Here is a 12,784-nt window from a genome sequence, read left to right as displayed (position 1 = left end):
TTGGTTAGTTAAAAATAAATATTATATATATATATATTAATAATTATTATTATTGAACTATATTATTATTATTATAAATAGTAATGTTAATATTAACATATATAATTAAAATATAAATATATGTATTTATTTTGATTAATCCAGTTTTTGTTTTTTTTCAAGCCGAACCAAAAACCCAAAACTGAAATTTCTAAAATAATAAAACCGAACCGAACTGAAAACTGAAGTAATCAAACCAAATTGACTTATTTGGTTCGGTTCAGTTTGGTTTTCTGTTTGACAATCGAATTTGAACACCCCAAGTGGAGATTTTGAGATTGACTCCTGCCTTCTAGAACGTTTAATATATTTTCTCTGTTCTTTGAGAGAAGTTATAAGTGTGTCCCTTTTATTTATCTATTTTTTTTTTACTCCAATAACCATGATCAAACAAAAAGATAACAGAGGAAGACTTAGCCCACCTTGCTCCAAGCCTAGAGAGGAAATCCACTCATTCACAAATTCGATCCCATTCAAACAAATAGACCATACAAAATAAATAAATAAATAAATAAAAAACAACATAGATTTGACCAATATACAAAGAAGGGAGACCCATGTAATCTTCTCTAAGCAATTTAGAGAGGGTTCTAGGAAGGGCTGATTCACTTTCAAAGATCTTAAAACTTCTTTCATTCACTCCAAAGTAGTTAAATAGTCAACACATTTATTTCCTTCACAGAGAGAGAATGAACAACCTAAATCTACATAGTGCTAACAATGCTTGTGATCCTTGTAATAAGTAGTCGGCCAAGGGTACATGGTAACACCAACTAAAGAGTCCACCAAAATGCGGTTAATCCATACATATTTTAAGACCATCAAGAAGAGCAAGGAATTCATCCTTAAAAAGCTCCATCCACGTTAAGCTTGAAAGGAAACTGATACATAGAGAATTTCCAAATAACCCACCTCACTCTTAACCTTTTTGAGAGGTTTGATTGGAATTTGAAAGACTTAAAAAGAGAGAGAATATATGAGGATATAATAGAATCCATGAGGACCCTCGCTGGTGATGAATTTTTGTTCTCATAAGCTATTCAACATCTTCTTTCTTTCCATAGAATGATTGAGTAAGGTAAACAAAAATGTCAAATAAGAAGCTGAAGTAAGGCCAAATGTTCTTCTTCTTCTTTCATGGAGCTACACAACAGGGGTAGCTCATCCCCCATCCCCTTAACCCCCCAAACCCTGGTGACAACGGATTTGATCCCGGGTTTCTGCTACAATGAGTCAGAGATCCTACCAACTGAGCCACTAGTTGGTAGGACCAAATCTTTTTAGCCATCACCCCTGAAACAAAAAGATGATTAAATGTTTCAATGCCATGACTGCCATACTAAACACATTTTGAGACTAAGGGAACCCCTCTTTTAGCAACCACATCATTCACCTGGATAGCACCATGCACAAATTTCCACATAAAAAACTTTTAAGAGGAAGACCAGATTCCCCAACATACTTGTAACAATTAACTTGAGTGTCGTGAGACCTGATAACTTATCGTTATCTTAACTTAAGCAACACTTAGAATTAGTATAAAAAGCTGTCTAATATGACCAGGTATGGTTTACTTCTCTTGAAAAGACCAAGTTAATTCCTTCATCATTTAAAACCTTGTTTACCTCAAATTCAGCAACTAACACATCTTCAACCACATATATAGAACAATGGTTCAGGGCCAAGCCAGTTTCCTTTACCTACTATCCACCTGCTACTGTATAGAGCTGAAAAATGGTTTATTACTTTATTTGGTTAAAAATTAAACTGAATAAACTGAAATTTTAAATGAAAATCCAAATCGGAACAAAATATTTTAGTTAAAACTGAATCTCATCAATATATATTATAAATAATAAAATTTGGTTAATTCGATTTTTTTCGATTAATTAACTGAATTTCCAAATCTGAAAACTGAAACTGAAACCAAAACTTTCAGTTCGATTTTTCAGTTTTAACCAAACAATGCTTACCCCTATTACTGCATACACTAATTTGCTTTTGCTCGAGTAATTCTTTCCATAATCTAGAACAAGATTTAGGTTTGTCCAAGAAAGGGGTAGATAGGAGTGGATCTAATATGATTTGAGTTGATCAACTTGTCCCAAATGCTTTTGTTTCCAAACACTCTAAAATATGAATCATTTTTTTTTCAAATAAAACAAACTTGCTTTTGCTTCTCAAAACAAAGACACAATTCAAGAACAACCATGGGATCATTGATGATCCCTGGTAGATGTTCGAACTGAGAAGTAAGAGGGAGAAAAAAAAAGAAAAAAAAATACATCTGTTTCTTTCTGGTTTTAGGTTAAATTAGATCCATTTGATGCTGATCCTGATTGCTATATATATATATACGGGTAGAAAAAATTATAGGCCTATTACAAAATATGACTTACTGCTTTTTTAATGAATAAGGTTGTGAGCTCCTTCTGGATGGAGCTGAAATTGGGTTGATTGTTATATTTGATAATATCTTGAAATATTTTATTATATAATTATTTAAGGGTTTTCTACAACATGAATGCCTTAGTCTTCATTTGTTTTTGAAATTGTCACATCAGTGAGAAAACGAAAACATGCTTTTGAATGGCGTTTTTGTTTGAAAAGCAAAGACAAGATGGTTTTGTTCCAAAGAACAATACATGTTTTTAAAACTATCAAAATAATGGTTTTTAAAAACACAGCAAATTTTATGGTATATAAATTATATGGTTTATGAAATATGATTGCATAAAACACACTTGCTTTAATAATCAACAATTTGTTTTCAAAGTTTTGTTTTGTTTTTGAAACTTGCAACAAAGAAAACAACATCACATTGGAGAACACCCCCACAATAAGTTACTCAGTTTAGCCATCTCAGCCTTTGTGTTATAAAGCCCACTGTTCTTCTCAACCAAATTGATCTCTTTGTTTCCAAATAATGCAGTTGAATAGAAGTATATCAAAAAGTTGATTCATAAGAATTCAACCAAAGAGTGACATTGCAGAGGGACTTAAGTCATTTGGCTATTGGTAATTGCCTAGATGATGAAATTTTGAGCAAAATCAAGAAATGGGGCTCCCTAATTGGGTCAGAGAGAAATGGAGAATTGAGACAAAGTTCACAACAAACTTTGCGAAATTTCTTGAGAACTTTCCCTTAACTTTCTATTGCTCTTTTATTTTTTTGTCGAACCAAAAACAAAAACAGTCTACACGTTTTAATATTTTAATACCAAATCTTCCTCCAAGGGGGATTTTATTCTAATTACCAGCTTGCAAGGGTTTTGGGTCTCAAATTTAATTAACCCATCAGTGGAGGAAAAAAATGATGAAAAGTCTCCAAGTTCTAACAATAGCTAAACAATTAAGCGACATAATCCATATGTTTGAGTGAATGTCACACTCCTTTGAGGAAAGAGCCAAAATGAACTTCAAATGAATGGGGCCATTTTGGGTCCAAAATTAACATTTTATATGAAAGACTCTTGATCATTCAATCTTTTTGGTCAAGTGCAAAAGATAATTGTCATGTGTCAGGCTAAGCAACTAAGCATCACTCTGTCTCATCGAGTTTGGAAACAGGCCTCACAAAGTTGGTTGTGTTGGATAAGTTGAAACAAACAGGCACAACTGGAATTTGTGCAGTCATTAGTATAGCCAACCCTTTTAAGCACTTCTTAGTTATACCTTGTGCTTCTTTATAGTGCACCCCATGTACATAAAATTCAAGCTATACAGCAACAAACACACTAACATAAGGTTCAATTTATAATGCAATGGGTGCATTAAGATTTAACTTTGGACAGGCAAGGCCCATTTGAGGGCAATATTGGTATTAGTCTTATCAAAAGCCCAAGCCCAGGCCAAGTGAAGCCCTAACAAAGTACAGCTCCTTTATTTGTCATGCTTTTCTGCTATATCATTATACACATAGTGTGCTTAACTCCTCCAGTATGAAATGTGATAAGAGGCCATCAGATGTCATCATGTTTTTAAACCAGAAATTCAAGACCATGTTTTTTTTTAATTTTTTTTGCAGTTTTAGAAACAAAAAACACATACAACTAAGACAGTTTTTCTTAAGAGCAAAAATTTTTTTCAACCAGATAGTCTTGATTTGTTTTTAGAACTAGCAACAAGAAAATAATTTGTTTCTTTTTTTATTTTTTATTTTTTTTTTATTTTGGTGAACAGAGCCAAAGCCAATACAGAAGCAGAAAGAAAACAACAGCAACATAAAAAAAAAAAGCAACAAAGACTAAATCTAAAAGCCTACCAAGAAACAGAAAAGCAGAAAATTAAACACCAGACTAGTCTGAAAACAAACCACTAGCTAACCACAGAGGGGCAGCGTCCAACCAGAGCTCAGACCCACAAAGGCCCCTTTGAGCAGCCGCAGTGCCACTCTATTTGCTGATCATTTGAAGAAAGAAAAGGATACATTTGCAAAGCTCGCTAAGCTCATGCAATCTTGAACTACAGTGAAGATTTCAGCAGGGAAGTCAACCCTTCTTCTTAAGCCACCCAACGTTGGGTTGGATTTAATTATTCTGACTTATTAATACCAGAATTGTACTATATACTAGTTGAGTGGCACTTGCAAAAGAGAAGAGAGATGAGAAAAGTGGGGAGAGAGAAAAATATATGGACTAAAACTATTTCATATGGTATGTCTAAAATTATCATTTTAGATGGGGATATAGTAGTAGTAGTAGTAGGATGTTAAAATTGATTCCAGCAGGTCTATTACTTATAGGTAAGAACTGGATCTGGGTGTTTTCTTGGTAGTTGGGGACTGGGCCTATCTGAACCTTGACTCAGATCAGATCACATCCATTGAGTCCAAGGCTTTTCATAGTTTTGACTAGTTTAACAAGCAAATCCATCCAGTTAATAGCCAGTTTGGGAAGGCTGAAGCTTTGATCGAGCTGCTTTGAAGAAGGTACCTATAAATGAAGCTCCACAGAAATGTGTTTTTCTTTTCTTTCTTTTTCTGTTGCTGAATGAAAGCATATTTGGGCTTTCTGCAATTTTTGCAAACATTACTTACAGGTTTTCTGGCAGGGCCCATCTTGCAAGGACAAAAGCCGCAGCCTGAATGTCCTCCCAAACAGTCACTCAAACCACCAAACCTGTCACCCAGCAAATAGCTTTTAAGTTCAGTTCTTAAAACATTGGTCCACAATGGATGACTGTAAAACCAGATAGATGGTGATGATAATGTTGTTCCAAACTAAGTTCTTAATTTTTTTTGAATCGTGGTTAATTATAAGATTCCATTTTCTTGCATCTTTTGTTTCAAAAAATGGAAAATTTTGGAAGAATTGAGGAAAGGCTGAGACAAATTGAGGAAGAAATTCAAAAACTGGAAAATGAGGAGACATCAGATACAAGAGCTAAGAGATCTCTGCTGAAGAGAGAATATGAAAAATGGAAAATTTGAGAAGAAAAACTATGGAGATTGAGGTCAAGAGAAACCTGGCTAATAGGAGACAGAAACACAGGAGAAGAAACTCTACAATTTATGAAAAAGGAGAGTGAGGAATTCATGGACATGGAGGAGATTGCAGAGGCTTTCAAACAACACATCAAACAAGTGAGTGATTCCCAACATGAAACAGATGTAGACTTTCAGAACTTAAACCCAAAGACATTGACACAGGAGGAAGCAAATGAAGTACTCATCCCCCCACTGAAGAAGAAATCGACATGATAGTTAAATCCCTGAAAACCCATTCAGCTCCTGGTCCAGACGGTTTCTCCCCCCCCCCCCCCCCCTTTTAAACAAAAATACTGGCGTACAGTTAAAGAACAAGTGTATAAAGTAGTGAAAGATTCTTTTTAACTGCAGAATTCCCACCCGAAATAAACTCAACTAATCTGGTCTATATACCTAAAGCCAGGCACACAAACAATATTACTATACAGACCCATAAGTGTCTGCAATGTGATCTACAGAATAATATCCAAATGCTTGGTGTTAAGGATTCAGCAAAAACTAGAAAAACTAATAGCTCCAAACCAGGCTGCATTCATTAAGGGCAGGCAAGGTGTTGATAATATCATCATATTACAAGAGATAGCAAGCAAAATTAAGAAACAGTGCAGAAGAAAAGGATGGGCCATGCTGAAGATAGATATGTCAAAGGCATATAATAGAATTCAAAGGGATTTTTTAGTGAAAATGATGGAGAAAATGGGATTCCCAGAAAGATGGTGCAAAATGGTGAATTTTTGTATTCAAACACCAAGGTTCTTGATTAAAATAAATGGAACCCTAAAAGAATTTTTTCAGGTTAGGAATGGAACAAGACAAGGTGATCCACTTTCACCTTACCTATTCATTATAGGGATGCAAGCACTGTATAGCCTCTTCCAGAAAGCTGAAGACAATAAGGAGCTGCAAGGTATACGATTATGTAGAAATGGTCCTCCAATATCACATCTGCTATTTGCAGATTGACTGTGTTATAATCTGTAAGGATGAACCAGATCAGTTAAGGAAGGTCAAAGAATTACTGGCAACATTTAAAAGCTGTTCGGGAGAAAAAATTAACTTGACAAAAGCAGGGGCTTAGTTAAGTAGAGGAAATCATAGAAGAAAGGAAAAAATGCTCCTCAAAATTCTCAGAATGAAACGCATGAAGATTTAAGAAAAATATCTGGGAGCCAAGTTATTTTTCCAAGGTAAACAAGACAATAACCATTGGGAAATTGTGGATAAAATGAACACTAGACTGGCTACTTGGGAGGCAAAATTGTTGTCACAAGCAGCGAGAACCGGAGAACTACACTAGTGAAAACAGTGTTACAAGCCTTACCCACCTACTTAATGTCCCACTCATTATTACAGAAAGAAAAAACAATTAAAGAAATAGAAAGAATCCAGAAGAGGTTATGGTGGGAAGGAAACAACACAAACAAAAGTTTACGCACAATCCCGTGGCACCATATCTGTAAAACAAAAAATCAAGGAGGTCTGGTCTTCAAGAAAATTGAGGAATTCAACAAGGCTCTCTTCTCAAAACAGATATTGAGACTCCATATTGCAAGCTGCAGTTGATGTAATTATGAAAAACAAAGATAACTCAAGAAGTGGTTCAACAATTGCTTTAGGAAGAAGACCACATATTGCAAGAGGAAGTAGATGTAATTATGTACTCTGTGAAGTGGTTCAGCAATTGATTTTCAGTGGCTGATTCTTTTTTTTTTTTTTTTTTGTTTCAGGAGATACACTTGGATATTTTATATATGTAATTATGTACTCTGTGAAGTGATCTTGTATGAACTTATAATGCTCATGTTCAGAAGGATGTTACTGTAGAAACATGTAGAAGGCTAGAAGCTCTGTTATGGAATAAAATAATCTTCAGGCCTGTGATCTTGATATTGAGACACTTTTATGATGAGTATGTTTCGAAAGCTGCAGTTGATCTTAAGAGTTGTATTGACTAAATCAATGTAATTTCACTCCAAGTTGGTATGCCAGCTTACCGTCAGGAGTTTCTTTGAAGAAAAATCAGTTCATTTGATAAATGAAGTTAATTTAGGTTACTTTTATAATACTGACTAGAAAGTGATGGGGGACAGGCTTCTAATCAAGCTGGAGCTGCTGGATCTGATCCAATACTTTACAAAGTTTCAAAGTTCAAAGATGCTTGTTGGAGATTTCTAAGGCCTCACACAATCCGAGGGACTGCACTGGGATCTATGTAAGTCAGTACCAAGTGAAGTGATTGATCTTGTAGCCATTGATTTATGGAATTTTGTGTATCGTTGACTGTAGTTATCTTTTTATTTTCTGACAGTTCTTTGGTAGCAAAGGCATTGATTGAGAACCCAAATCTCATATGATGGTCATTGCTGTTTAAGGCATTTTCTGGTCTCTTTTCTCTTATATGTGGAAATGGGTTACATAGCGGGCATTAATCAGATCTATGATATTGGGATTGACAAGTAGGAAAAGTTTTGAAAGATGCAGTTTAATATGTCAGTTTTTATCATGCTTTTATTAACACATGTTTGCATAAAATAATCCTTTTTCAGGTTTGCTTCTTTTTTGTTTGATAGACAGGGTAAACAAGATAGGTCAGAATTTACTTCATTTGTACTGAAACCAAACAAAATAAACTACACTTTGAAACAAAAATAGGTCAGAATTTGCACTCAAATCATTTGCACTGCCATAGCCAAATTTATTTGCATTGCAACCAATCACAGCCTAAAGAGAGGGACGTATCATCTGTGACAAGCTGGCATACAAGGTAGAAGGAGGTCAATCAGAGAGAAGGAATCACCACATGGTGAAAACTGATCATAAAAAATCTTTTTCTTCTCCATCTATTTAAGTCCTAGATTGTTTCAATCTCCCAGTAACCCAAAAAACACTAAGCATCAGCTAAGAAGCATCAACCACCCCAGGAGTTAGAATGAGAGCTAGAGAGACCAATACTGTAGTTAGGCTCAAGCACGCAGTGAAGAAGCTGCAGAGAGGTGTCATTTCCCTATCCAGACGGGAAGGCAAGATTGGAGATGTGAAGGAGGGGCATTTTGCAGTATTCACAACAGGTGATGCCGAGTCAAAGAAGTTCTTTATTGCATTGAGCTATCTTGACAATCCTGAATTCATTAAGCTGCTGGAAGAAGCAGAACGAGAGTTTGGATTTGATCAGAAGGGTGTTATAGTAGTTGTACCTTGCCAAGCAAGTGAGATCCACAGGATCCTATTGTTAATCCTTATAAGATAACCTAACAGTGCTTGTGGCAGGCAGTTCAAGAGGCCACATGCAGCAGAGCTATCTGATTTAGGGTGTTTAATTGTGTTGGCCCTTGGAGTCATTCTTCTTCAAGGAACAGGTGGAGTAAATGGAACTTCTGGATCACATTAATAGTATCCCTCCAATGTTCCTTGATAAAAAAAATAATCCTACAATTTTCTTCTTTATTCAGTTAGTCATTGAGCCGACCCGATATAGTTGGGATAAGGCTTGGATGATGATGATGATGATTCAGTTGGTCATTGTCCTGGAACTTTGAAGCATGAGAGTTTCCATATTGAGTAACTTGAATAAGAAGACTTTCTTTACAATATTTATTTTCTTCCATCAGATATCAGCCTAATATATCACATGATCGTGGTCAAGGAACAATCAAGCTCCATGTGGGGTACAATGTATTAGAGGTCAGCCAGCAGATCAAATGATTATGTCAAATTTGATGCACATTGCATGCTTATTGAAATTGAACGTTATAATGCTTGGATTGAATATCTATTTTAACTGATCCTTCAAACTGTGACAGGTATTTGATAAACTATGCCAAAATTTTGGCGGGGATGTGTTGCCAACTCTGTTCAGTTCTTCAGAGGGGCTTGCAAATTCTTCACCAGAAAATATGAGATTTTGGCTGTGGAGATATATTTCCGATCAAGCATTAGCTATTGTTGCATCTAATATCCTTTTTTTTTGGTTTACGCTTTTTTGTTTTAGATTTTTTTGGCACCTTGGTCAAGGCAATCATACACTTTCCCTTTATTTTCCTTATCTAGTCATACTTGTGCATTCAATTATCTTATTAGCCCTGGCAATCACTTTATCTATGTGTATTGTTGCCCACAATAATCCACTGCTTGCTTTGCTGGTATCAAATAATTTTTCTGAAAATAAGAGCAATGTGTTTAAACGCTTTAGCAAGGACAACATTCACAGTGTGGTGTATCATGGTGAGTTGTTCTTCTACCTTTGTTCTTATTTGGTGGATTGGTGATCCACTACCATTGTCTGCCTTTCCACCCATTGAATGTGATCTGTGTTTCTGATGCTCAGACTTGTAAATAACTATGAATATCCTAAATGGTCCTGGGTCCTGCTATAATTGCACGCCATGGAGCCAACTGAAAATAAATACATGGTGACAGTTCTTCTGATTTATCTTGAAAGGGCAGTCTTGGTCTTTCTGTTACCTTTCCAAAACTTTCCATATTTTCCTTTTTAGTGCTATAACTTTTTTCCAGCTTATATGTAGGATTGGAACATGACAGAGCAATGCCCCAATGTTGATTTCTGGTCATAGTCAAGTATCATTCTCTCCACAGCTGAATGATGGATATGGCAGTGAACAGAATTGAATGGAAAAACAGGATTGATGTATCTGAACCCATATAGTTGGGACAAGGCTTAGATGATGATGATGAGACTAGCACCTTTCTCTCTGAAACTTAAAACTGAAGTAGAAGTTCTTGTATAGAGCCTACTTGTCTCCAGAAGAGCACCGGTGTTCTCAAGGTCTTAAGAGAAAGGGTGTAGGGATTTCCAGTAAGGACTGATTTGGACCATGAAATGCCGAGTTGGTTGCAATTACAGAAACTTAAAGTTGCCACCTACCATGATTTTTTTTTTTTTTTTGTTTTGATAGCAAGAGAAAAATCTTTATCACTTATAAGGTGCAAAGACAACACCTTCACTCAACACACAACACCAACCAAGTAAGCAAACACTCACTGACCATTACACCTCTTCAAAAGAAACAGGCTCTCCACCTCTCTCACACCTTTATAGCTAGCAAAAAGAAAACAAGAATCCCCTTCATCAAAGCAACAACTTCAGACTCCCCACTCTCTGCCTGAGCCACTGCCTTTAAACCTCCCAATCAAATATTTCCTCCTACCTGACCATTACACCCACTGCCTGAGCCACTGCCTTTTGGTTGTTCCTTGTAAGTTGTAATTAGGTACATGCTCATGCTTACATTCTTTCCTTTGAGATAAATATGCTGGCCATGATGATGCTTTTCAAATTTCTATTTAGGTATTTTTCTTCTTTTGTTTGTTGTTAACCAGAATTTGGTAAGAAAAAGAGAGAAAGCTACAACAAAATGCACAAGGTGTTGCATCCAGGAAGCAAAGAAGATACTATCATATTCCTTGGGAAAAAATTGAGAGAGAGAGAGAGAGAGAATACACAGCAATATCCATGGGTCTACATGGACTCCAGGAAGTTGTGCCATCAAGACAGATCTGCAAGATGATGTCATTCCTAGACTATTTTATCCCCAGGCACTGAAATCTTCTGCTTTTTCTTTTTTATCTTTTTGTATGTGGATTAATTTGGCTTTTCTTGATGTTTTGGGTTAGGAATGTCAGTGTCTCTGGCTAAGTGGTAAACCCACCTTGACCTGACCTGGGTCAGCCTAATTGGGTTTCAGGTTGAGGTCAACCTGTGCCAAGCATGACCTGTTGACATAGTATCACTGAAACATTTGTAAAAATAGCCTTCATAATATATATATATATATATATATATATATATATTTGTTGCAGTAGTTATATATTCTCCTTTTCCACACAAGGCGTTGTTAGGAGGTTTCTACTCCACCTAAATATAAGAACTTTCTACTCAGAGGTGGATCATATTGAAGATTGACACAAGTGATTTTCCAGAACAAAGGTGACAGTGATTTTCCAGAACTAGCGGACACTAAGAAAATTCTAGTTGACTTGTACACCAAATAAAAAGAGTTCATCATAGGTGGCCAGATCATCTGCCCACGAGAACTCTGTCCACATCTACTCACAACACACTACCCCCATGAATTGGGAATATCACCCCTGCATAATATTATGTAGGATGATGAGATATTCTTTATGTGCAGCTGCGATGTGTTGTGGGTACAGTCAACAAGATGAGAGAATTAGGTAAAAAATTAGAGTTAGGGGAAAAAAACTAAGGCTTAGTTTGGAAGGAGTATAAATGCAAATATGTAGAGTGCAAAATCTTATATTTTGTATTATTTTGTATGTATTTGCATTTGTACTCTTTAAGGCCCAGTTTGGAAGGAATACGAATACAAATACGTATAGTGCAAATCCATATGAAATACAAGGTTTTGCACTCTACATATTTGTATTTGTACTCCTTCCAAATGGAGCCAAATGCAAAATAGTCTCATAAAATAACACAATGGTAGTTTAGGGTTTTATATATGTTTAAACATGTACAGGACAGTCATTTAGGCTGCAACAGTATTCAATTATCCGAATTTGAATTCGAATTCAATCCCATTAAAGGGTGATCCATCTTTCATTTATTTATAATTGAATCGAATATGGATTTACTCCTATTTGATCTTGTAAAATCCCATTCAATTTGATTTAAACATATATATGCTCATATATAATGGTGAAACTTACAACCAATCAACCCGCATCATAAAAGTAGGAACCAATCAGGTGGATTTTCACCAAAATTCACAGGGGGCTGTGATTAGTAGAAGCCTTTCTGGTATTATGTCTTTCTTGCATCATAGATTTTCCCATACTTAAAAATTTATATTATATCTATTTGTAACACTGGTTTGAATGTTGTGTTTTTACTTAATGGTCATAGGTTCAAGTTTTAAACATGTTATTTTTTTTATTCATTTTGTTCATGAAATACAAAATCAAAATCATTTTTAGTTCAATTTATTAACAATATATGACATTTTGGTCATTTTTAGTTTAATTTATCGGTAAATTGCTGAAACCTCCTCTGAAATTTGGTAATTGCAATCACCTCCTATGCACTTTCTGACATAGTTGCAAGTAGACTCCCCTTGTTAGAATCCTCTAAAAAGAGGCACGAAAATGTCCAAAATATCCATGAAGTTACTTTTGATCAAAATGTTTAGTTTTCAAATTTTCTCTTCATATGAATCACTAGCACAAACCCTTTCAATTTGTTTTTTGAAATTGATTTATTTTTCAAATTTGCCCTTCATA

The 12,784-nt window shown here is 35.4% G+C and overlaps 2 long non-coding RNA genes across 8 annotated transcripts; one reads left to right on the top strand and one right to left on the bottom strand.

Moving 5' to 3' along the window:
• Positions 1-528: 528 nt before the first annotated feature.
• On the bottom strand, positions 529-6,825 carry LOC148851396 (uncharacterized). 6 transcript variants are annotated; one of them, XR_016098941.1, is made up of 4 exons: positions 6,585-6,820; positions 6,365-6,502; positions 4,974-5,159; positions 529-1,332 (listed from the first exon to the last, which is right to left on the bottom strand). It is a non-coding gene; the product is annotated as an uncharacterized LOC148851396 (long non-coding RNA). The 6 variants fall into 6 exon arrangements; XR_016098940.1 differs by having other exon boundaries at positions 5,078-5,159; positions 6,585-6,723; XR_016098937.1 differs by having other exon boundaries at positions 6,365-6,825.
• Positions 6,826-7,040: 215 nt separating this feature from the next.
• Positions 7,041-11,343, top strand: LOC148851395 (uncharacterized). Of its 2 annotated transcripts, XR_016098944.1 has the most exons (3): positions 7,041-7,176; positions 7,255-9,208; positions 9,328-11,343. It is a non-coding gene; the product is annotated as an uncharacterized LOC148851395 (long non-coding RNA). The 2 variants fall into 2 exon arrangements; XR_016098943.1 differs by lacking the exon at positions 7,041-7,176 and having other exon boundaries at positions 7,213-9,208.
• The last annotated feature ends 1,441 nt before the right edge of the window (positions 11,344-12,784 follow it).

Source organism: Nelumbo lutea, chromosome 5, assembly GCF_056320005.1.
Source record: "Nelumbo lutea isolate HS-2025 chromosome 5, American lotus-T2T, whole genome shotgun sequence".
NCBI lineage: Eukaryota > Viridiplantae > Streptophyta > Magnoliopsida > Proteales > Nelumbonaceae > Nelumbo > Nelumbo lutea.
The sequence above is the reverse complement of the archived record's forward strand: the minus strand, read 5'-3'. Positions and strand labels throughout refer to the sequence as shown.